This window comes from Schistocerca gregaria, chromosome 2 (assembly GCF_023897955.1).
Source record: "Schistocerca gregaria isolate iqSchGreg1 chromosome 2, iqSchGreg1.2, whole genome shotgun sequence".
NCBI classification, from domain to species: Eukaryota; Metazoa; Arthropoda; class Insecta; order Orthoptera; family Acrididae; genus Schistocerca; species Schistocerca gregaria.
In genome coordinates, this window is record NC_064921.1 from 32,609,628 (window position 1) to 32,633,929 (window position 24,302).

At 45.2% G+C, this 24,302-nt stretch overlaps 1 protein-coding gene across 1 annotated transcript in view; it reads right to left on the reverse strand.

Annotated features, from left to right (window-relative positions):
* LOC126335922 (uncharacterized) overlaps positions 1-22,304 on the reverse strand; it is a 50,178-nt gene extending 27,874 nt beyond the window's left edge. The window contains exon 1 of the mRNA XM_049999396.1: positions 22,212-22,304. The gene's annotated coding sequence lies outside the window, so the exon portion shown is untranslated. The remainder of the gene's footprint in view (positions 1-22,211) is intronic.
* Positions 22,305-24,302: the final 1,998 nt, after the last annotated feature.

The following is a 24,302-nucleotide window of genomic DNA, read 5'->3' on the forward strand; positions in this document are numbered from 1 at the left end:
TTTCATCTTCATCTACATCCTCTTCCATTTTCATAATATTGTCCTCAAGTACATCGCCCTTGTATAGACCCTCTATATATTCCTTCCACCTTTCTGCTTTCCCTTCTTTGCTGAGAACTGGGTTTCCATCTGAGCTCTTGATATTCATACAAGTGGTTCTCTTTTCTCCAAACGTCTCTTTAATTTACCTTTAGGCATTATCTGGCTTACCCCTAGTGAGATATTTCTCTGCATTTGTCCTCTAGCCATCCCTGCTTAGCCATTTTGCCCTTACTGCCGATCTCATTTTTGAGACGTTTGTATTCCTTTTTGCCTGCTTCATTTACTGCATTTTTATATTTTCTCCTTTCATCAATTATATTCAATATACCTTCTGTTACCCAAGGATTTCTACGTTTCTACTAGTCCTCGTCTTTTTACCTACTTGATCCTCTGCTGCTTTCACTATTTCATTCCTCAAAACTACCCATTCTTTTTCTACTGTATTTCTCTCCCCCATTCCTGTCAACCGTCCTCTAATACTCTCCCTGAAACTTTCAACCTCTGGTTTTAGTCAGTTTATCCAGGTCCCATCGCCTTAAATTCCACCTTCTTTTGAAGTTTCTCCAGTTTTAATCTACAATTCATAACAAATAGATTGTGATCAGAGTCCACATCTGCCCCTGGAAATGTCTTCCACTTTAAAACCTGGTTCCTTTAACTCTGTCTTACCATTGTACAATCTATCTGAAATTTTTCAATATCTCCAGGCTTCTTCCATACAGCCGTCTTTCATGATTCTTGAACCAAGTGGGTTTCGTACAAATAATAATTTTATTACGAAATTGCTTTCAAGCACAAAATAAATCGCAGAATATGCTGCTCCTGGAGTATAGAAAATCAACTGTGACCATTGCAAAACAATTTACATTGACCATAAAGGACGAAATTTTATCACCAGATGCAAATGTTTCAGCATGAAATCTTCAGTTGATGATAATTAATTTGCTTAGTGGACAACGGTACACACAAGAGCCTGTCAACCAAAGAGCAGGAACAACATTAATTATGGCCGGTCATTGCCAACATCAGTGCACCAATTTCACTGAAAAATCTACACCACAAAGGCGAGAAAACTGAAACAGTGTTAGAAATATTGCACAGAATACCGCAAGGACTTAATATGAACATTCTCGAAGAACTTTCTTCGTCGTTTGCGAAACTTTGACCTTTGACAGGTAGTCAGGTGAGTGGCCGCTAAAATTCAATTAAGGGTTTGCTTTGGCCTCTGTTCCGGACGCCGACTGCTGTTTGTTCGTCGAATGTGTTCAATGCAACCGCTTGTCTCGAGATGGAGGCACTCAGTATGATGTTTCAAAGTGTCTGATGAGATAGTTGCTTGCTTCGTCCCTTCGCCTGTCATTGACGTTGCTAAGACTTCATGTACTTTCGAAGCTACGCTAGAACGAACCAACGGCCCATATTGCATTTGATTTGTTGAGGGGTCTAGTGGTCTTTGTGAACCATTTCATTTCGCCTCTACTAGTGGAACCCAGAATCCCGTTTTTCATATCCACACGTGAATACGTGTGACTTAATGGACTTCTCCCTCTGTCTGTCTCTTAAAATCACGGTGATGAACTATGTGTTACTATTGTAAACGTTTGTGCGACGACAAACAAGGTGACAATTATTGAACTACACTCCTGGAAATGGAAAAAAGAACACATTGACACCGGTGTTTCAGACCCACCATACTTGCTCCGGACACTGCGAGAGGGCTGTGCAAGCAATGATCACACGCAAGGCACAGCGAACACACCAGGAACCGCGGTGTTGGCCGTCGAATGGCGCTAGCTGCGCAGCATTTGTGCACCGCCGCCGTCAGTGTCAGCCAGTTTGCCGTGGCATACGGAGCTCCATCGCAGTCTTTAACACTGGTAGCATGCCGCGACAGCGTGGACGTGAACTGTATGTGCAGTTGACGGACTTTGAGCGAGGGCGTATAGTGGGCATGCGGGAGGCCGGGTGGACGTACCGCCGAATTGCTCAACACGTGGGGCGTGAGGTCTCCACAGTACATCGATGTTGTCGCCAGTGGTCAGCGGAAGGTGCACGTGCCCGTCGACCTGGGACCGGACCGCAGCGACGCACGGATGCACGCCAAGACCGTAGGATCCTACGCAGTGCCGTAGGGGACCGCACCGCCACTTCCCAGCAAATTAGGGACACTGTTGCCCCTGGGGTATCGGCGAGGACCATTCGCAACCGTCTCCATGAAGCTGGGCTACAGTCCCGCACACCGTTAGGCCGTCTTCCGCTCACGCCCCAACATCGTGCAGCCCGCCTCCAGTGGTGTCGCGACAGGCGTGAATGGAGGGACGAATGGAGACGTGTCGTCTTCAGCGATGAGAGTCGCTTCTGCCTTGGTGCCAATGATGGTCTTATGCGTGTTTGGTGCCGTGCAGGTGAGCGCCACAATCAGGACTGCATACGACCGAGGCACACAGGGCCAACACCCGGCATCATGGTGTGGGGAGCGATCACCTACACTGGCCGTACACCTCTGGTGATCGTCGAGGGGACACTGAATAGTGCACGGTACATCCAAACCGTCATCGAACCCATCGTTCTACCATTCCTAGACCGGCAAGGGAACTTGCTGTTCCAACAGGACAATGCACGTCCGCATGTATCCCGTGCCACCCAACGTGCTCTAGAAGGTGTAAGTCAACTACCGTGGCCAGCAAGATCTCCGGATCTGTCCCCCATTGAGCATGTTTGGGACTGGATGAAGCGTCGTCTCACGCGGTCTGCACGTCCAGCACGAATGCTGGTCCAACTGAGGCGCCAGGTGGAAATGGCATGGCAAGTCGTTCCACAGGACTACATCCAGCATCTCTACGATCGTCTCCATGGGAGAATAGCAGCCTGCATTGCTGCGAAAGGTGGATATACACTGTACTACTGCCGACATTGTGCATGCTCTGTTGCCTGTGTCTATGTGCCTGTGGTTCTGTCAGTGTGATCATGTGATGTATCTGACCACAGGAATGTGTCAATAAAGTTTCCCCTTCCTGGGACAATGAATTCACGGTGTTCTTATTTCAATTTCCAGGAGTGTATATGAAGAAAACGTAAATTAGTTACAAACTTGGGCGTGAAACACTTTATTCAACATGTAAATGTCACTACAGATATTCGGATTTAGTTTATGACATGTTCGATATGCATGCCATCACTGGCGATGATGTGCGTCAAACGAATAGCGAAATTCTGCATGATCCGCTGAAGTGTCGGAACATCGATGCTGTCGACGATCTCGTGAATGGCTGTTTTCAGATCAGCAATGATTTTCGGGTTATTGCTGTACACTTTGTCTTTCACATAGCCTCAGTAAAAGGAGTTGCATGTGTTCAGATCCAGAGAATCGAGGATCTTGCCAGTAGCCTCTGGGTACCCCGGAGCCACTGTGTGGTCCCCAGAGTGTTCCTCCACGGCATCACTCTCATGATTCGACGGGATCGAGCTCCGTCTTGCTTGAGCCACTTCTTATCGAAATCATGGTCACTCTGGATAATGAGGATGAAATCATCTACCAAAACCATCACGTACAGTTCAGTAATCACCGTGCCATCAAGAAACAGATTGTTCTGTGACTGGAAATTGCACACCACACAGCTACATGTTGAGGGTGAAGAGACTTCTCGATCGCGAACGCGGATTCTCAGTCCTCCAAACGCACCAATTTCGCTAACTGACGAACCGTTCCAAATAAGAGAGAGCTTCACGTGCGCATGCGCATGCAGATTCCCATCATGCCCCCGGCCAACTGTGCAGTTTGAACTTCATAACGCAAACCGTCCAGAAGTTATAACGATTTGATTTTATAGAGTTCAGTCACTGTCACCCTGTAAATTTGGGATGTTGAAGATCATGACTCAGATGCATTCTATTCGCCTACGACGGTAATTAATTCTATACTACCTCTGAGATCATTATCATGCTTATTCAGCACTTTCGGTGTCCATAAATTCATTACTCTATATACTTCTCTTTGTATATGCTTCCGAAAATGTGTTCCTCATCTGTTCATAATTATGTCAGAGTTGCTTCATAGAAACATATCTCATTTTTCCACAATGGTTTATTTTTGTGGGCAACAGGATTTAATTGTACAGCACCTTAGCTACTGTCTTCTTTAGAATTCACACGATTATGGATAAGGCAACGAGATCTTCTTCTCAAAACATGCATTTTCAGAAACAGCATCACCTAAATTCAGTCTTTCCGCCATTCCAGCTCATGAATTGTCAGATTATTGATGCAATGAAGGCTACGTACAGATGGCAAGAACATTTGCCCTGCAGGAGCTGAGTCTGTAACTGAAGGCTCAACACACCACGATAGTTAATTTTTTAGCGTTGGCTATCAGTTTCTAAACGTAAATATTTCAGAATCTCTCTGGCATAGCCCCATGTTGCGCGCGCAGAGGTGCCGTTTCATCCAAATTATTAATATCTAATTCGCACGATAGTTTCAGCGGACTGTGGCCAATAAGTTCTGGGTAATTTTAATGAAAAGACACGTTCAGAATTTTTCATAAACATTCAGAGTTAAACTTTGAAGTCTTTCTACTGTAGGCGAAACTATCCAGCTAGCAGTTTCAGTAAGAACGTATGACATTATCCGAGGTCATCAACTCACAGACGAATGAAAAAAAAATATTGAAGATCAAATTATACAGGGAGTAGACGTATTTTGGAATTTAGCAATCACTTCGCTTAGCTGTTGACACGTGTCAGACTCCCCCCTGCGGGTTCGCGGGTAAGAATAGGCCCGCGGTATTCCTGCCTGTCGTAAGAGGCGACTAAAAGGAGTCTCAAACGTTTCGGCCTTAATGTGATGGTCCTCTAAGGGGTCTGACCACTACCTTTCCAAATTTCCCGTTAGTGCGTACCATTTGGGGAAGGACGCCTTACGTGGTGCATCTTAAAACCGTCTTGCCCTAAGATCTGGCACACCTGATATTTTCATGGAGTTGGACTTACATCGAGCTTCCGGCCACATCCGCTGCAGTGTGTTCCGGATAGCTTACATTCCCTCCATTGTGCACTTCCATCTATGCCCTCGTGACGTACATGGATATTTTGACACCCGACATCCAGCATGGTAGCCAGTCCGTTGTGGTGGGGTCGTCATGTACCCTCTTGGTGGTAGCCCCCTGACTACACACGGATTGCACTGCTGATGCCTGAGCTGCTACCTCCCCACGTATGCCGAGGAGTAGATGCCTATCCCTCTGGGGCATCGGGACTCCTGGCGAAGGCCATCCTGATAAGTGGTCTTTGCTGTGGCTGGGTGGCGCCTGTGAGGAGAGCCCCTGGTCGGGTGGCATCAGGGTGGATGACCCGCAATGAAGTGTGGTACATCATCTCTCGCTGGTGGGCCTCCACCAGCAGTCTCTAAGCGATCGCGGTCTAACCTCAATGGAAAGAAATTTGATCAGAGATCATTTCCCTTCTTGGTCACTACATGGGAGGAACTTTTGTCCAAAGAAGGCATTGGAGATTATTCACCCCGGTACCTCATGTGTACGCGAGTAGATGGGGAATCCTTTATGTCGACCAAGCCCCAGTTTTTGTGGAGCATTTAGAGGACAAGTTCGGTGAGGTGGAGGGCTTGTCCAAAATGCGCTCTGGGTCAGTACTCATCAAAACAGCATCCTCTGCTCAGTCACGGAGGTTGCTCATTTTCGACAAGTTGCGGGATGTTTCCGTCACCATCACTCCCAATAAGAGTTTAAACATGGTCCAGGGTGTTATATTCCACAGGGATCTTCTTTTGCAGTCCGACGATGAACTATGCGCCAATCTAGAGCGACAAGGTGTTCACTTCGTCTGGCGCGTCCATTGGGGTCCGAGGGATAATCATGTGGCCACCGGTACCTTCATCTTGGCCTTCGAAGGTGATATTTTACCCGAAAACGTCAAGGTGATGGTTTACGTTGTGATGTTAAGCCATATATCCCTCCTCTGAAGCGGTGTTTTAAATGCTGGTAGTTCGGGGCACATGTCATCTCGCTGCACTTCCAGCATCACAGTCGAGATTGTGGACGTCCTTCGCACCCCAATACTCCATGTGCTCCGCCTCCTATCTGTGTTTACTGCGGAGAACACCATTCCCCCTACTCGCCGGACTGTAGGATGTTCCAGAAGGAACGAAATATAATAGAATATAAGACCCTGGACCGCCTGACCTACACCAAGGCTAAACGGAAGTATGAGTGGCTCCATCGTGTAGCAATGACGTCGATCTACGCCGCTGCTGCAACAATGGTTCTCCCATCGTCCCGTATAGTTGGCTCTAAAATCTGTCAGAATACACCGGCCCCCTTGGTTGTGGGGGGCACTTCACTCCCTCCTGTTGCTGTTGCTCCTGCTCCATCTCCTTCAGGAGCAACACCCCACCCCCCCGCCAACAATCAGGGACATCAGTTTCCCCTTCCCAGCCGGAGGAGAAGAGTAAGACTTCTTCGGCAACTCTCGCCAGGAAGGGGTCCCTTGGGGACCTTCCTTCGCAATTTCCAACCAGCGGAAAAGCGGACACCCGCAAGTGGCTGAAGCAACCAGCGGTCCCTGGTCGTAGGGCCTCACGGTTGTCGTCTGTCCGTGAGACTGACCCAGTGAAGCCCTCCAAGTCTGAACAACCGAAGGCACAGCGCGAGAAGCAGTAGAAGAAGAAAGTCCCCAAGCCTAACGACATTGTGGTGGCACCCGTCCCACCGCTTCCTACAAGCTCTGCGTCTGAGGACGAAGTGGAGATTCTGGCGTACGCTGAGGACCTCGATCTCGCCGGTCCTTCAGACACCATGGATAACACTATCACAGGTGCTAAATCGGAGGCAGCAGGTGACCCAGCGGCGTAATCTCCCTTCCCAGTTCCGTCACGCCTTCCTCAGACATGGACAATATTCCAGTGGAACTGCAGCGGTTTCTTCCACCATCTAGCTGAGCTCCGACTGCTTATCAGCCTTCACCCTTCCTTCTGCATCGCTCTTCAGGAAACTTGGTTTCCAGCAATGCGAACCCCCGCCCTCCGTGGCTATCGGGGTTATTTTAAGAACCGGGCAGCTTCTGAAAGGGTGTCTGGTGGCGTCTGCATCTATGTCCTTAACTCTCTTCACAGCCAGTCTGTCCCTCTACAAACACATTTAGAGGCTGTCGCTGTTCGGATGTGGACGCCACAGGCTGTTACCGTCTGCAGTCTTTACCTTCCACCAGATGGTGATGTCGCGCAGCATGTCCTGGCTGCGCTGATAGCCCAATTGCCGCCACCTTTCTTGTTACTGGGCGACTTTAACGCCCATAACCCTCTGTGGGGTGGGTCAGTGGCAAACGGTCGAGGCGCCAACTTTGAGCATTTATTGGCACAGTTCGATCTCTCGATTTTAAATGATGGTGCATCCACACACTTCAGTGTGGCGCATGGCACATACTCCGCCATTGACCTTTCGATCTGCAGCCCTAGCCTCTTACCGTCTGTCCAATGCAGTGTGCATGACGACCTGTGTGGTAGTGACCACTTTCCGATCATTCTGTCACTGCCACGGTGCCACTCTCTGGGCGCCCCAACAGATGGGCTATGAATAAAGCTGACTGGGACTTGTTCTCCTCCATTGCCGCTATTGAGCCTCTCTCTAATGCCGCCATTGATGTGGTGGTTCACTCCGTCACCACCATCATCGTTAATGCCGCGTAATCTTCAGTTCCCAGTTCTTCTTGGTCCCCTCGGAGAAGGACTGTGCCTTGGTGGTCGCCAGAGATCGCTGAGGCGATTAAAGATCGCCGGCGGGCGCTATAGCGTCACAAGCGATATACCTGCATTTAACACCTCATCACCTTCAAACGGCTGCGTGCGCGGGCCCGCCGCCTTATCCGCCAAAGCAAGCAGGAGTGCTGGGAGCGGTATGTGTCCACCATTGGCCTCCATGTCTCTCCATCGCAGGTCTCGGCCAAGATCGGACGCCTCTATGGCTATCGGACCCCTGTCAGCATCCCTGCGCTCTCACTGAATGGAGCAGTTTGTACAGACTCCGACGAAATTTCCAACAGCTTGACAGAGCATTTTGCTCTGAGTTCCACTTCTTCCAATTACCCACTAGCCTTCCGCTCCATTAAAGAATCTTACAATGTTCCCTTCAGTGAGTGGGAATTTCACAGTGCCCTCGCCGCCTGTCCTGATACCGCTCGTGGGCCAGATAGCATCCACTGTCAGATGCTGAAACACCTTTCAGTGGACTGCCAGTGACGGTCGAGGGTGAGTTTCCGTCGCAATGGCGGGAAAGTACTATCATCCCCATTCTGAAACCAGGGAAGAACCCTTTGGATGTGGACAGCTACCGTCCCATAAGCGTCACCAACGTTCTTTGCAAGTTGCTTGAACGGATGGTTAGCCGGTACTTGAATTGGGTACTGCAGTCTCGGGACCTTCTGGCTCCATCTCAGCGTGGGTTCCGTAAAGGCCGCTCCGCCGCCGACAATCTGGTGAGTCTGGAGTCGGCCATCCGTACTGCCTTTGCCCGCCGTCAGCATCTGGTCGCTGTCTTTTTCGACTTGCGGAAGGCGTACGATACGACATGGCGTCATCACATACTTTCTACGCTTCATGGATGGGGTCTTCGGGGCCCTCTGCCGATCTTTATCAGAAATTTTCTGTCGTATCGTACCTTCCGCGTGCAAGTCGCGGCCTCCCATAGTTCCTCCCGAGTCCAGGAGAACGGTGTGCCACAGGGTTCTGTTTTAAGTGTCTGCCTGTTTTTAATAGCTATTAACGGACTCGCTGCGGCGGTGTTAACGCTGTCTTAGCGTCCTTGTGTGATGACGACTTCTGCCTTTACTACAGCTCTATTGGCATTGCAGCTGCTGAACGTCAGCTACAGGGCGCTATCCTTAAGGCGCAGTCTTGGGCTGTAGCTCATGGGTTCCAGTTTTCGGCAGCCAAGACCTGCGTTATGCATTTCTGCCGGCGACGCACTGTCCACCCGGAGCCACGACTTTATCTTGACGGCGAACTTCTTGCAGTGGTGGAAACACACAGGTTTTTGGGGGTGGTTTTTGATGCCCGGTTGACTTGGCTGCCTCATATCCGGCAGCTTAAACAGGCATGTTGGTGGCATCTAAATGCTCTGAGATGCTCGAGCCACACCCACAGGGGCGCCGACCGATCTACCCTGTTACGGCTCTACCAGGTGTTAGTCCAGTCTCGTCTGGATTATGGGATCCTGGCTTATGGCTCACCATCCCCATCTGCGTTGCGGGTGCTGGACCCAATCCTCCACAGTGGGATACGACTTGCCACTGGTGCTTTCCGGACCAGCCCAGTGGACAACATACTTGCGGAGGCAGGTGTCCCTCCATTGTGGTTAAGGCGCCAAAACTTACTGGCCGCTTATACTGCCCATGTTTTTAGCTTGCCCGGACATCCAAACTTTCGTCTCCTGTTCCCGCAATCGGTCGTCCATCTGCCAGCACGTCGCCCCCGTCAGGTTGTACGATCGCGGTCCGCGTCAAAGAGCTTCTCTCCGGGCTTAGCACCTCCTTTCCGGACCACTTTGCGTACACCTCCATGGTGTGTTCCTCGCCCTTGCCTTCGGCTCGACTTGGCACAAGGCCTGAAGGACTCAGTCCCTCCAGAGGCCTTCCGCCGCCGCTTTTATTCCATCCTGGCCACGTATCAGGGCTCTGGCATTGTTTACACTGACAGCTTGATGGTAGCTCGTCGTGTCGGTTATGCGCTAACTCTAGGGGACCATTCCGAACAACGTTCATTGCCGGCTGGCTCCAGCGTTTACACTGCTGAGCTGGTCGCCATCGTACGTACCCTGGTGTATACCCGCTGTCCTTTGTGATCTGTAGCGATGCCATGAGCGGTTTACGAGCTCTCAACCAGTGTTTCCCTCGTCTGGTGATGGCTATCCAGGAGTCCCTGCATACTCTTGCCCGTTGCGGCCGTTCTGTGGTCTTCGTGTGGACCCCAGGCCATGTTGGGATACCCGGCAATGAGAATGTTGACCGCCTGGCGAAAGAGGCCACCAGTACACCATCTCTGGACATTGGCCTCCCGGAGACTGATTTGCGAGCAGTCCTCCGCCGAACCACGCCCAATAAACTCCGTGCTATAAAGGACACGACGACGGCGTGGCGTTCCTCCATGCGAGCCAACCGCAGCGACTCCGTTGTCCTTTGTCGGCTCCGTATTGGCCACACCCGGGTGACGCACGGTTATTTATTGCGTCGTGAGGGCCCGCCTCTCTGTCGCTGCGGGGCGGTTTTGACGGTGGTGCACATTTTATTGTCTTGTCCGCTTTTAGCTCTGCTCAGGCAGACCTTTGCGCTGCCTGATACGCTCCCTGCCCTTCTAACTGATGACCCTGCTATGGCTGACTTAGTTTTACGTTTTATTCGGGCTGGGGTTTTTTATCATTTAATCTGAGTGTTTCTGTTTTATTTTATTGTGTTGTGTTGATTCTGGGCCTCGGCCTACGATTTTAAACTGAGTTTTTAATGTGTTCTAGGTGGTTGGCTTTTCTTTTTTTATCTCTATGGTCGGCCAACCACCGTCACACTTGGTGTGATTTTGTTTTGTCTGTTCTCTGTCGGAGTATTTGTTGTCCTGTTCCATCTGCCGTCTTTCCTGTTGTTCGTTTTTATTCTCTTTGGGTGGTTTTAGTTTTTTGGAAAAAGGGACCGATGACCGTGGCAGTCTGGTCCCTTTCATCCCAAAAACCAACCAACCCATCTCTTACTGTTCCTTTCAGTTGTTGGTATTTTAATCTACTGTTTTCATCACAAAGTATTAACTAAGTATTTCGCTAAAGTACCTTTTTGTCAAATGTTCCGTGGAAGAATTTAATCGCTGCGGCTTTCAAAAAGAGGGTCTTCGGGATGGATACAAGTAAATTGGTTGTTTGAATACGTTGGTTATACTAACAACATCTATAACACAGAGTGGGGGTCGCTTCTAACTGAAAAACTTGAGGAACCCTGCCACAGAACACATAGAGTAAAGCAAGACACGACACGTCAACATTTTCTGAATGTTGATTGGAGAGTGAATAACTGTAACTGAAAACTATCATTGTAAACGAATTTCTGTCTGTAGCGTCAAAATTGTCCTGAATTTGTGTTTCAAAAATACAGTATGTTTCAAAATGAATATACGGACTTTAAGGCTTTGTAGAATGTATTACTTTCACCTTACAATTATAAATAATACACCAAATGAAAGAGAAACACAAACAGTTTTTCCTATAATTATTCAGTGTGAACACCGATTACACATCGAGTCGATAGGCTAGTTGTTTCGAAACCCTGATCAATGTGTCAGGAGTAACTGTTGCAATAACACTGTTTCTGCAGTCGGAGACACACGCACATGATCGCGTCAGATCGTGTGTGAACGTGGAGGTAATCCATAAAATGCTGTGCCAAGCGGCCCCTTGCGCCCTATCCACCGGTCGGATAGAAAGTCAATAAAATGGCTCTGAGCACTATATGACTTAATAAAAAAAATGGTTCAAATGGTTCTGAGCACTATGGACCTTAACATCTGAGGTCATCAGTCCCCTAGACGTAGAACTACGTAAACCTAACTAACCTAAGGACATCACACACACCCATGCCCGAGGCAGGATTCGAACCTGCGACCGTAGCACAACGCCGCTTAACCAGCCGCGCACTGAGTCCTGCCAGTGAGGCGGCCCGCCATCTTGCTCCCAAGTAAAGACGTGTTGTTCAGTTTGTTCCCATTGGCGCTTGTGTCATAGATGTAGCACATCAAGATAAGAACAAGTAGTTACATCTGATTCACCGAAAAAGAAAGACCCATAAACTTTCTGCGGGGATATTTCTTGGGGCTAAGCGTGGAAGACTCGCACTCATTCAACACGTTTCTCTGTCACTCTTTGTCATTGCATACTCTTCCCGTTACGCACAGCTATACAAACAAAACTGTTTGAGTTGCTCTTCCATTTGGTGTTATATTTACAATTGTAAGATGAGCGTAATAAATGCTACAATTCTTTTAATCCGGTATGTTCGTTTTGTAACACCCTGTATTGTAAAGGAAGAAACACGTAACATGTAACGTCCACAACAACTTGAGAATTAGAAGTTGGATAGATTCCTACAACAACATCAATATAAACGGAAGGGATTTCAAGCCACCAGTGGTGCACTGTTATGCCTCTAGGGCCATTATGGCGTTACAATAAGGGCGTATCAGTAATGCTGTAAAAACAAAAATCTGGTTCAGTTGTAAGACCTTCGGTACACACACCATCACATTATTTGACTTGTCGCTGTAACGAAGTAGGTGAGTGTCAGCAATATGTCGTCGTGGTCTTACTGTGGCGCGTTTATCTTCTGCCGTTGGGTCAGTCGTTAGAAATGCCACTTGCACGCTTAGAGTAGCAGATTGACAGTGACAGTACGTCATTAATTTTCACACACATTTAATAAAAAAATAACAAGCATAAAAATTACTTAACTTGGTTCTGGATGCTATTTAGAATTGACAATTGGAAGTTCCTTTGGTACTGGTACGTTAATCTTATTCTCACATATATCTCTGATACTTGACAAAAGTGTCTATACATTTATCTTCATGGCTATGTACAGGAATATGGTAATCTTATTAGGTGCAGACTAAAACTTGACTATAGACTGGTACAGATAAATGTAGATCTCGTAAAGACTGTTGCAGACAAATGCAGACTGACTAATCGGAGGTCTGTACACTCGTTATAATACCTCGCGCGTTCATGTATCACTGCTCGAGTGTGATCCACGAGGAGAAAAGGTTCTACGTTAGCAGCAATCCCATTGGCTGCGTTACATATTAATACATGGATCGGCGGAAGCAGAATTTGGTCCATCTCTATGGCAGCGCCATCTCATAGTGCGGAGACAGACGAGCGCTGCGCTTGCGCTGTTGTGCTTAGCGGGGCGCGCTCTAGAGGAAAGTTGTGTACGCGCTGACTACGTGGAACTACGTATGTACACAACTATTTGCATTCTGTGTAAAGAAACAACGTGAGTGGTAGCAGTCTCGCTAGAGTAGCTGAAACCTTCAAGTCGCTCTTACAAACTTCGGTGGACATATTTATAAGATACGATATCGCACTACCTTTCTTATTCCGAATTGCGATGCAGTGTTCCTTCGGACATTACACTGCAATTCGGAATAACAGAGGCACTGCAATATCGTATTGTTCTGCCTACACTGGGCAAGTGATTTTCAAGTGACACGTAACTCCTGTACGGGAATATACATAATGGATGTACGAGCATAGATTGTAGAAACATGGTGGACGACATACGGATGTTTAGCTGTGGTCGTGAGTCGTGCTCGATGAGCCGAATGGCAGGCCGCGTTGGGCTACCTCCTGGCGGCTGGTAACATTTTAAGGGGAAATGATACACTTGGCCTTCCCCGGAAAGTCGGGTGACTTAGTTAGACTTACCAATTTCGGGTGTCCTGCGGCGGTCTTCTATTTTTTTGTGGACCTTAGCTATGTATGTGTGCACTTCTCCCCCCCCCCCCGTCCCCCCCCCCCCCCCCCACACACACACTCACACGTCGAAAGGGTTTCTACATTCAATTACTGCGTGGCTGCCTTGCAACGACGCTAAGACCAGGTATCCGTTAACGAGGTGGACGACGGTGTGGCGCTGTCTTGATCAGCTGTTGCCCCCGACTTCAGTCCGAGCGACACGGTATGACGTCACCTTTGAAAAGTTCGTCACTGACCAGCGTTTACACGTGATTGGTTTAAGGGACGCTCCTTTATGCTCCACGTGGCACTCGGTGGACGATGACGCCCATCAGTGAGCTGCGCCGGTGTTCGTAAAATCTGGACTCTGGGCGACAAATGGACGCCTCTTTCCTCCACGCCCCTCCATCCGTGGTCGAACCGCACGCTTTCATTCTCGCGAAGGACCTGACTTTCCCCACAGCCGAGACTCGTGCGATAGCCACTTTCAACAAAGGATGGAGACGGGGACAAATGGCGGCTCGGTGTCTGGACCCTCCTGCAGAATGGACGCTCGGTGGCTGAACGGCGTCCATGCTACCGCGCACACTTCGCCAGTTACCTCCGCGGGGTTTTGCGCGGTCCCTCGCTCAACTGGAATGTGGCTGGTGCCGAGGTGCACTACCGACTCCCCCTCACGTCATTTCAAGCCATCGGCGGCAGACCGCCTCCATTCCCGTCTCCCCTACCACTTCCGTGTCACACGATGAAATTTCATGCTTCTTACAGTTAAGGAGCTCTTTCATTTAATGTCCCCTCTTGTCGACTTCCGACTGGTTGGTGGTGTTGGAAACGCAGTGGGCGGGCCTCGTGTGACCGATCCCTGCCCACAGCCTACATTCCTTCTGCATTCCCCACTGTATTTCCTGATGTTATATGTTATCTGCTGATTTGCTGCAGTGCTTGTTGGGTAATGAAGTTTATATTTCCCTCTCATCTTCCTCAAAAAATTATGTGTACTTTGTAGAGACACCATGAAAAATAAGTGTACTTTGTAGAAGCACAAAGAAAAACAAAGTGCAGTTTGCAAAAAAATAATGGTAAGGCGACCGTTCGCAATAAGCGGGAAATCCGGGCTCGAATCATGGTGCAGCACAAATTTTAATTGTCGTCATTCCATTATATAAATGATTTTTGTCCATATTCAGAACTACGAATACATTTCATGTCTTTACTAAACACTGGGGAAAAGCAGAAACAAATCTCGTGCCACGAAGGGTGATCCATAGACATCTGGAATCCTAAAACGTGCTAGTTTTTGTTGCACTTCTCCTGTACGAACCTCTGCTCGTTATTCCGTAAAGTAAATTATGCAGCAAATTGTAACTCTTTGCCGTTAACTGAATAGTTCATGAAAGTCTATTTATCGATATACGTGCTCTAGCATTTATGGTATTTATTACACATTTCAGAAATAGAAAAGCAGATTTTCATATACATAACACCAAATGGCACTCGGTGTTAAATTCAGTGTTTTAGCAATTCGTTAGAGGCTTGAGATAAACGGGAGTCACAGTATAATCTTCTGTTCAGAAAGGCAGTTCAAAAAATAATTTGGATATTCTAAATATACAGCAAAGTGTAACGTGGTACGAAAGGTGAGACAAAACTAGAATCTGTCTCTGAAAAAGTTTCTGACGAAAAATAAATTTAAAAGTGACTGCATCGATGTTATCTGTTCAGAACGAAGCACTCCCCACAGACGATATTTTTAACCTTCTATTACATTTCAGATTTTAAGCTCTTGCATACCCATGTACATCTACATCTACATCTACATCCATACTCCACAAGCCACCTTACTGTGTCTAGCGGAGTGAAGTTTCCTTGCAACTGCCACTTGCCCCTGGATTGTATGAACGTATACGTTATGGCAGTAAGGACAATGTCAAACGTTACGTTACGTAATCACAGAGTAAATTGAAATAGGCGAATTTTAATTCCGAACATCGTATTCAGATTGTAGAAATCAGCGCAACGAGCCCACTGGACACTGACATTAATAACAGTTACGGAAGATGAAATAATTATGCTGACATATAAAACCAAAATTTGCGTGATAATAGGACTTCAAAATCTGTGTGTGGTGCGACTGTAGAAATCAGATCACCCAACCCATGCAACAACTTCAGGCAAAACGATCGGACGCAAGAATGACCAACAGCCACGCCAGCAAACGAACCGTTTGCAGTTGCCGACAGTGTGCACACGAACCATATTAATTTTGTAGGTGTTTATCACATCAGAGACACTTTGTTACCGGAAAATGACGAGCGTGAAAATACACTTGCCCATTCTATTGCAAAAATTTCAATAGGAAACGTTTCGCTTCCTCCTGCACTTGATTCTAGTAGCACAGTTAATTATGATTAGTGAGCCAGTGTTTAGTAAACGTCCTGAATCATCTGTTTGTCTAACTTTGCCTCTATTAAGAACTAAAATGAAGGGAGTGATTCAAGGGAAGAATGTAGATATACGTAATCAAACTTCGTTAGTTTTCATGTGTCAGGGCCACAAGTTTTCTGCAAATTTTCTCATACTTTCTCTTTTGTTATCATAAGCAATTTTGGGTGTACAGTTTCTGCATGAATATAAAGCGATGTCAAATTTCTGCGATGCTGAAGTAATATTACAAGAAAATATGCTACCTGTAACTCTTAAATTTAAAGGATGGTTGACAAAGGAAGATGAAGACATGGACTGTTTGCATTTTCTCTTTCGGCTCGATGCTCAACACTCGTTGAATTTGTCTGGCGATTGCATGAACGACATAACAACATTTCATTGTGAAGCTGAACAATCTATTACCACACAAAAGTTATTTAAAAAGAAGGTATTCAGAAATGAAGTAGATTCTGAGGCAGACGCACATTAATTATTAGAAATTTTACAGTCCGATTCTGAATTTTTTCACACAATACAGGAACTATACGAAATTTTCTTTATGAATTCATGATTAAAGAAGATAATAAATTTTTTGTACCACCTTATGTTATTCTGTTAACATATATAGAAAGGGTTAAGCATGAAATATAATCGATTCTAGATTAGGGAATAATGCTTTGAGTTCATACAACAACCCGTTGTTAAAAGAATGGCGATTCTGTTACACTTGTTCTCGATTACAGACTGATCAATACTATAACACAAGAATAAACAGGTCGACCACAAACACTGAACTAATTATTACAGAAATTTAATGGTTGGTAGGTAATGTCTTCTCTTGATTTATGATCTTGCTTTTGGCAAATCGAATTACATACTGAGTGTAGAAAATATATGGCCTTTCTCCATTTTAGAAATTACTAACAATTTTGTAAATTACCATTTGATTTCAATGTTTCATCTTCTGCATTTATGCGAGATCTGAATATTATCTTATCTAAGCATTTAAAAGACAGGACCAACACATATGTCAACGACATTTTGGTTGCGGAAAATTCGTGGACAGAACACAACCAGGTACTGAGCGAACCATTCCTTGAGCATGGCATTACAGTCAGTTTGGAAAAATCATAATTTGGTAAAACCAAATTAAATTTCTTCACGACATTGTTTCTACAACAGGTATATCAAGAGATCCAGAAAAACTGAAAGCAACTGACGAAATGTCGGTACCTATAAACAAAGTAGAACTTAGAGGATACTTAGGTCCCGTCATTTATACAAGTTTCATCTGCTTAGAGAACTTATCTACACCTCACAGGTTAACTCACAGTTAAAGATACTCTTTGGGACTGGGATGACGTCGTCCGGACCGAATAAGATGCTCTGCATTGCTTAATGCACCCGTATTACCGCACTCCTGATTTGTCGCACTTCGTCTCGTGATTTTGCCTTTGCACAGACAGTTCAAAATCCGGTCTTGGTGTAGAAATATAATTCTCATACAGAAAAGTATAGCTTCTCTCAGTCCAGTCTTAATAAAGGCCGAACGGAACTATTCTGTCACTGAGCTCGAAGTATTATCCATATTTCGGGAATTTGATAAATTACGTTACTTTCTACAAGATAAACACAGTAGGAGACATAACGATCGTCGGGCACTCAAGTTTCGTATGAGAGCTAAACTAACTCCTGATCGCTTAAGACGTTGAACTTTGTGCCTTCAGGAAATCAGTTTCACTGTGGTATACATTCCACGTGGTATACATTCCACGTTCATAAAACATTCCTCATGCACTTTCGGGTGCAGCTGTTGGTTTAGGCCAGAGTAATGAGGAACGTTGCAAAGAAAATAATTTTAGTTTGTTATAAATGGGAAAAAATGGCCTTTCAAAACTTTATTTCATCTTCGTTATGTGATATTGCTCATGAACAGGAGAAACCTCCATTCTGGAAAGACATAAAGGAGGAATTGCAAAACAAATCAAATACTGCGATAAAACATTTCGACCTTGTACGTAACAACATTTTATTCAGACATAGATGTCCTGACCGTCTTATTTGGATACTGTGCATCCCAGACGAACACCTCAACAAACTGATTTGGTACATACACCCCAGTTACGTACACTTTGGTGCTAATAAATGTTTTCAGAAATTGCAGGATACATGTTACTTCAACACTATGGAAAAGCGAACTCGTACTATTTTGGGAAAATGCAAACTGGACGAAAAGGCAAAACCATCTGTCGCAACGCACGCAACTCCACTATTTCCGATCACTCCTGTGAAACTAAGAGAATTAGCTGCTGTTGACATTTTCGGTCCTGTTACGTGATGTAAACATTGTGATTCAATTGTTTTTGTAGTTGTCGAGCTTACCTCTAAATTTGTACGATTCACCCCTCTATGGAAAGCCACTGTAAATCTGTTTCTATAGCATTCGTAAGGAATTTTCTGAAGGAAGTATGATGTGTCCACAAAGTAATTTCTGATAATGGCCCAAAATTTCGTTATAATACACAGCTAAAAATTTTGAGACGTAGAAGAATTAAAACAGTATTTACATCACATTTTGTACCATCTTGTAATCATTCAGAAGTCATTATAAAAGGATTAGGTAAGCTTTGCAGACTGTATTGCTAACAGAAAGAAATTGGGATTTACACTTATCTGATTTTCAAAATATCATTAGCGAACTACTGACTGATTCTGCAACTTTGCCTCCACCCCTTGTATTAAAGAATACACCAGCAGCAGATCTTGTAAAACAGTTAGTAGCCTTCCCTACACAACGACGGTTAAGACATCGTGAAATAATTAATTTAACTTTGAAATACATCAAGAAACCTACAGAAAAAATGAAGAAGCTACAGAATACATGATTTAACGTCAAGAGTTTACAGGGAGATCAGAAAGTATTGCTCAAATCGCATCGTTCATGTCATAAACAATAGTGTTTAAGCAGCAAGTTTTTCTTGGTGTATGAATGTCCTTTTCGCTTACGGCGAATCACACATACAAATACTGTGGAACTTGAAAGCATACGCACATACAAATCAAGAAGTCTTCATCATATATCGACATCAAAGTGTATGAAGAAGAGTACCCGAGGGGGTTGACTGTACTGTGGGAAACATGTGCAGTGGCGAGCAAAGATGCCCCAGCTGTAGCTGTACATTTTCTGATGCCCCAGCTGTAGCTGTACATTTTCTGACTGTAGCTTTCAGCACCGTTTCATACTCTTTGACTAATCTGTATATCTGGTAATGTATCTCTTTCTGCCAAACAACTTAATAGGGAATTCTTATAAATAGCGGCTATCTATGATTTGTGTTGTCTCTGGAAAAGGAGTTGGAATTTGCCAAGCATAGTCTGACAAGGTGATAACACAGTGAAAGCAGACAATTTTTTTGTATCTATATTTGCACTATAACAATATGGAATGGTAAGCCATATGTGGACAATTTATACTCAGCTGGTATTATTCTGAGTTCACTGGTGAAGTATCTGATTGAAATTCAATACTGTTATCTTATCTCATTAGTTTGGAACATCTCTTTTGAGATCTTGGTATAGAAGAGTAGACAGCTTTGAAGTTCTAAGATAATCATTTTTTTTTCTTCAGGTCGTCAAACTAATATAGTAATATTTCGGTGCGGTTGTCAGTGGACAAAGTGTGAGGTCTCCCTGCATCAGCTGAACCGAAAATGTGTGTTTCTTTACCCAGTTCATCGACGCGCAGGTCGCCGAAGTGGCGTCAAATCGAAAGACGTGCACCAGGCGAACGGTCTACCCGACGGGAGGCCTTAGCTACACGACATTTCATTTTTACCCAGTTTACTATTGCCAGATGATTTTTACTATCTTGAAGAGCTGTAAATAGCATTTTCTTATCGTGTCAAATGAACTACCGCCAAAGTCATGCAGATACGAGTGCTTGCCTATGCAATTGAATCGAAAAGCTACACAACAGAAAAACGTTTTTTTACACTCTTGGTGCGTTACAAGTTGCATTTTGTTATCCTGTCAAACAAATTACTATCGGTGTCAGGTGGAGATTCGTGCTTAGATGCACAAGATGAATCTTGTTTATAATTTATTCTTGGCTGCATTTTACAGCTTATCAGTTTCCTATTATGTACATGACTTTTGTAATACTTATGTTTACATATTCGACCAATTTTGTAAAACATCTGAGTTTTTCTCAATTTTGTTATATAAGAATTATGCATTTGCTCGTTGCGAAGATGTTAGACGAGAATCATCCCACAAAATTCTTAAAAATGGAGAGTGGGGGTCATGAAAGTTGTATGTTAATATTTCTTTGCAAAGTGGACCAATTATTCTGATGTGGTGTGCATACACAGACACTGTGTCTGAGATATTATTATCGCGAGTAGCAACGAGCGAACATTTGTTGAGAGGAGTTGGCCGTGGTTGGACGCAGCCTGCGGTGAAGAGAAGCGGCGCGACATGAGAAGTCGCAGCCTGCCGTCGTCGTGCTGGCAACGCCGGAGGAGACTCGGGTATTAAATGAAGATATTTTGGAATATAACTTCTTGCAGCAAGTAGTTGTTGCTTGCTTGCGCTTTGGAGGGATTTTCTGGGAATTTGTTAGGTTAGGTTAGGTTAGTGTTTTTTAACGTCCCATCGACAACATTAGAGACGGAGCGCAAGCTCGGGGTTAGGGAAGGACGGGGAAGGAAATGGGCCGTGCCCTTTCAGAGGAACCATCCCAGCATTCGTCTGAAACGATTTAGGGAAATCACGGAAAACCTAAATCAGGATGGCTGGAGACGGGATTGAACCGTCGTCCTCCCGAATGCGAGTCCAGTGAGCTACCACTGCGCCACCTCGCTCGGTTGGGAATTTGTGAATCCATACATATATTCGTATCTTTATTGTGCCCAGAGACCTGTTTATTGATTATAGACATTGTGGAATAGATAAATCTGTGTAAGCATTGCAAGTGTTGAAATAATCTATATTGCGAGTGTAGTAAAGTCTTTATTGGTTTCTTTCATTCTTTTACGGCTTTTTAAGGCTGGTCGACCAAATCCCTCCTGCTTATTCACTTTCCCTAGAAACAAAATATGGGAGTAGTTATTGCAGTCATTTTGACCACGCACTGAACTCTGCATGGATTGCAGTATTGCTTTTGAAATATTCTAGCATGTTCCTTTTCACGTGGCTGCAGTGGCAAGACGAGATAATTTGTGTGTTGCGCACAGGAGTAGTGCAGAACGGTTGTTCAGAGTTGTTAGAGAATTTTTAAAACTCGCAGTCAGATACTTGGGAATTGATTTCTTTATGATTTGTAGGAAGACTAATTTGTTTCTCAATCCTAATTACATTGTTGTCATAAATGCAACGTCACACGTTTCCGTACGTCCTTCAGCATAACAAACAATAATTACAATGACACACGAGTTTTTCAAAAATAATGAGTCGGTTTCAGGTTCCCTGCATGTAATACCAATCTTCCAACATTGTCTAGTAGATCATTTATACACTTTGCTAAAAGTAATGGCCCTGTAATACTCCCATCGACACATCAGAAAGTTAATTTACGGCTGAAGATTCCGTTCATAATATGCTGAGTTTTTGACACAAACTCTATAATCCAACGGCACAATTGATCTGATATTCCGTACGCTCGTATTTTGATTATTAGATGGCAGTGTGGAACTGCATCGAACGCCTTCCGAAAGTCAAGAAAGACGATGTAAGACTGGTCGCCGGACGTGTACTTACGGACGGAGCGAGCTGCGTTCCACACCGTAGTTGTTTTCGTAACCACGAAGAATATAACCCTAACCGAAGCAGTCACCACGTGCAATCTAAGTACTTCCGCTGTGCTACTATGGTGACAGTAGGCTTACAAAATGCAAATTTACTTAAGTTTACACAAAAAAAAATTGGAATACGTTAGTATACAGCAGTCAACACAAAAATTCACAGAAATGTACTTCTTCCCAGAAGAGCGTAAGAATAAAAAAAAAATCTTAAGCAAGTCATGTGAAAGAACAGAGTCTGCTGCTGCCCCCTAACGTATCCGCGTTTGCGACTACAACAAGTTGATGCTACAGTCTCGGTTCAGATCGGTTCAGACAGCGCCCTGCTGACTATATTGACGACGTCTTATACCAGTCTGACAGTTTCTGGTCTGTTTCATTCGACACCTGAGGGACACTTGTGCTTCGTCCGTTACTCGTGCAGGATACACAGTGGTTGTGTCCGGTAGACTCACTGTCAAGTGCGGCGGCCAGCTGGACCTCCCTGCGGTTGTGGCTGGGCGGCAGCGGCGCTGGACGGGCCACCCGCGTGGTCGCCGACCCGTGCGTGACTGGCCGTCAGCCACGCAAAAGGCATAACGGCCGGCGCCGCGCCGCGCCCCGTTGCCACGGCGACTTCGTGTCACATAACACGGCTGGGCTGCGACCCCGTCAATACTGAAGCAGGTCAGGGCCACCAGGTGCCCGTGGCGTTGTACCCCTCGGCTCTGCGCTGGAAATGTTTTGTTGGCACCATCAAAATGAACGTTCTCTCTGTCAGAAAAAAAATCGCAGCGGCTCCGTGACTTCCGTGGATGAAATGAAGTCACCTGCGAATTCACATCCTGTACTACTGATTTAAAAGGAGTCACTGCAATCAATATGAAGTTCCGGAATGTTTCCAAGGAGCCATGACCAACTCAACATGTCACTTAGCTCTCTAGTCATCTCTAAAAAAAAATGGCTCTGAGCACTATGGGACTCAACTGCTGTGGTCATTAGTCCCCTAGAACTTAGAACTACTTAAACCTAACTAACCTAAGGACATCACACACATCTATGCCCAAGGCAGGATTCGAACCTGCGACCGTAGCAGTCGCACGGTTCCGGACTGCGCGCCTAGAACCGCGAGACCACCGCGGCCGGCTTCTAATCATCTCTGTTTAATGTTTTTGCGAGCGAGATTTTCTTCATCACAAACTAACACAGCGAGTTTTCAATGATAAACGATATATGTATCCACTGTTCAAGGTAATTTGTACCTCATTGGCTCTTGTTTCTAAAGTAAATGTGAACGAATTAAGTGTATTCTGTAAATATTTATTTATTTATTTAACCTGGCAAGATTAGGGCCATCAGACCCTCTCTTACATCTAACCAGACATTCTACTTATTTTACATTCATATGTTTTAGTAGTCATGTTAAACTACAAAAAGTGAAACAAACAGTTACAAAGGCACACCTGCAAAAATACATACATATAGAGTTTATATTCGTAGATCATAAGTAGTGTTATAATTAGACATTATTGAAGAGACAGAGTTTAGACAGGAGTGCTGGCAGCAAGGAGTATGAGGGAGACTCATGGTGAAGGGAGGAAAAGAATACAGACATGATGAAACAGAATTAAGGAAATACAAAGGAATAGAAGATTGCGTGGCTAATAGACAGAGATGAAGAGGAAGGCATCTCAGGAGCAAGATAGGAGAGGCTAGCTTTACTATCTGACAGAGGAGAGGACTGGCCTTGTACATTAATTTTGTGGAAAACGTTATGAGGATGATAGTAGGAAATGCTTCAGCTTCTCCTTATGTTCTATGTTACTTCGATTTATGTGATTTATATGCAAAAGAGAATGCTTCGACTTGGCGAAATGTAAACTGTGGAAGGTTTTATTCAGAGAAAAGTGTCACGTGACAATGAAAAGTTGATGATTGTATGCTCAGCCGTAAACATCGATCGAAGGCATATGGTGGATTATTAACGGAAAAATCAGTACTGTTTTCCGAAAGGAAGGTGTTTTCTTGGTATAGAATGGACGGAGAAATTTGGAATGAGAATCGAAATACTGATCAGTGAACAGCTCAGCTGCGGCATGGCAATGTAAACACGGACAGACAGGAGATGTAGTTCTGTCAGTGGAATGTAGACACAATTTTGTGGAAAATAGGCAATTTCCTTTGTAGTATTACTTTGAAGGTATGATGTAGAGAGAGAATTCGCCTGCGGATGCAGTGGAAGCAATTGAGCGTGCAGAAACGGGAAAAACAAATAAGTGACCAACGAGTTATCGTTCCAGTGTTTTTGCAGAGAAATATCAAAATTTTAGACGAGACGGTGACTTCTCTAAATTATCAACAGAGAAGGGAAGACGGAAGAGAAGGAAGACGGAAGAGACTAATTCAGAAACTGAAAATTCATTAGGCAATCGAAGCAGGAGACAAAAACTTTTCAAGATGAAGAATCAATACGTTAGACGTACGTGAAGGACACAGTCATCTTCACAAAACGCGAGTATACGTTGCAGAGAGAATGTGTACGAAATGGATAACGCCTTTCTTTTAAC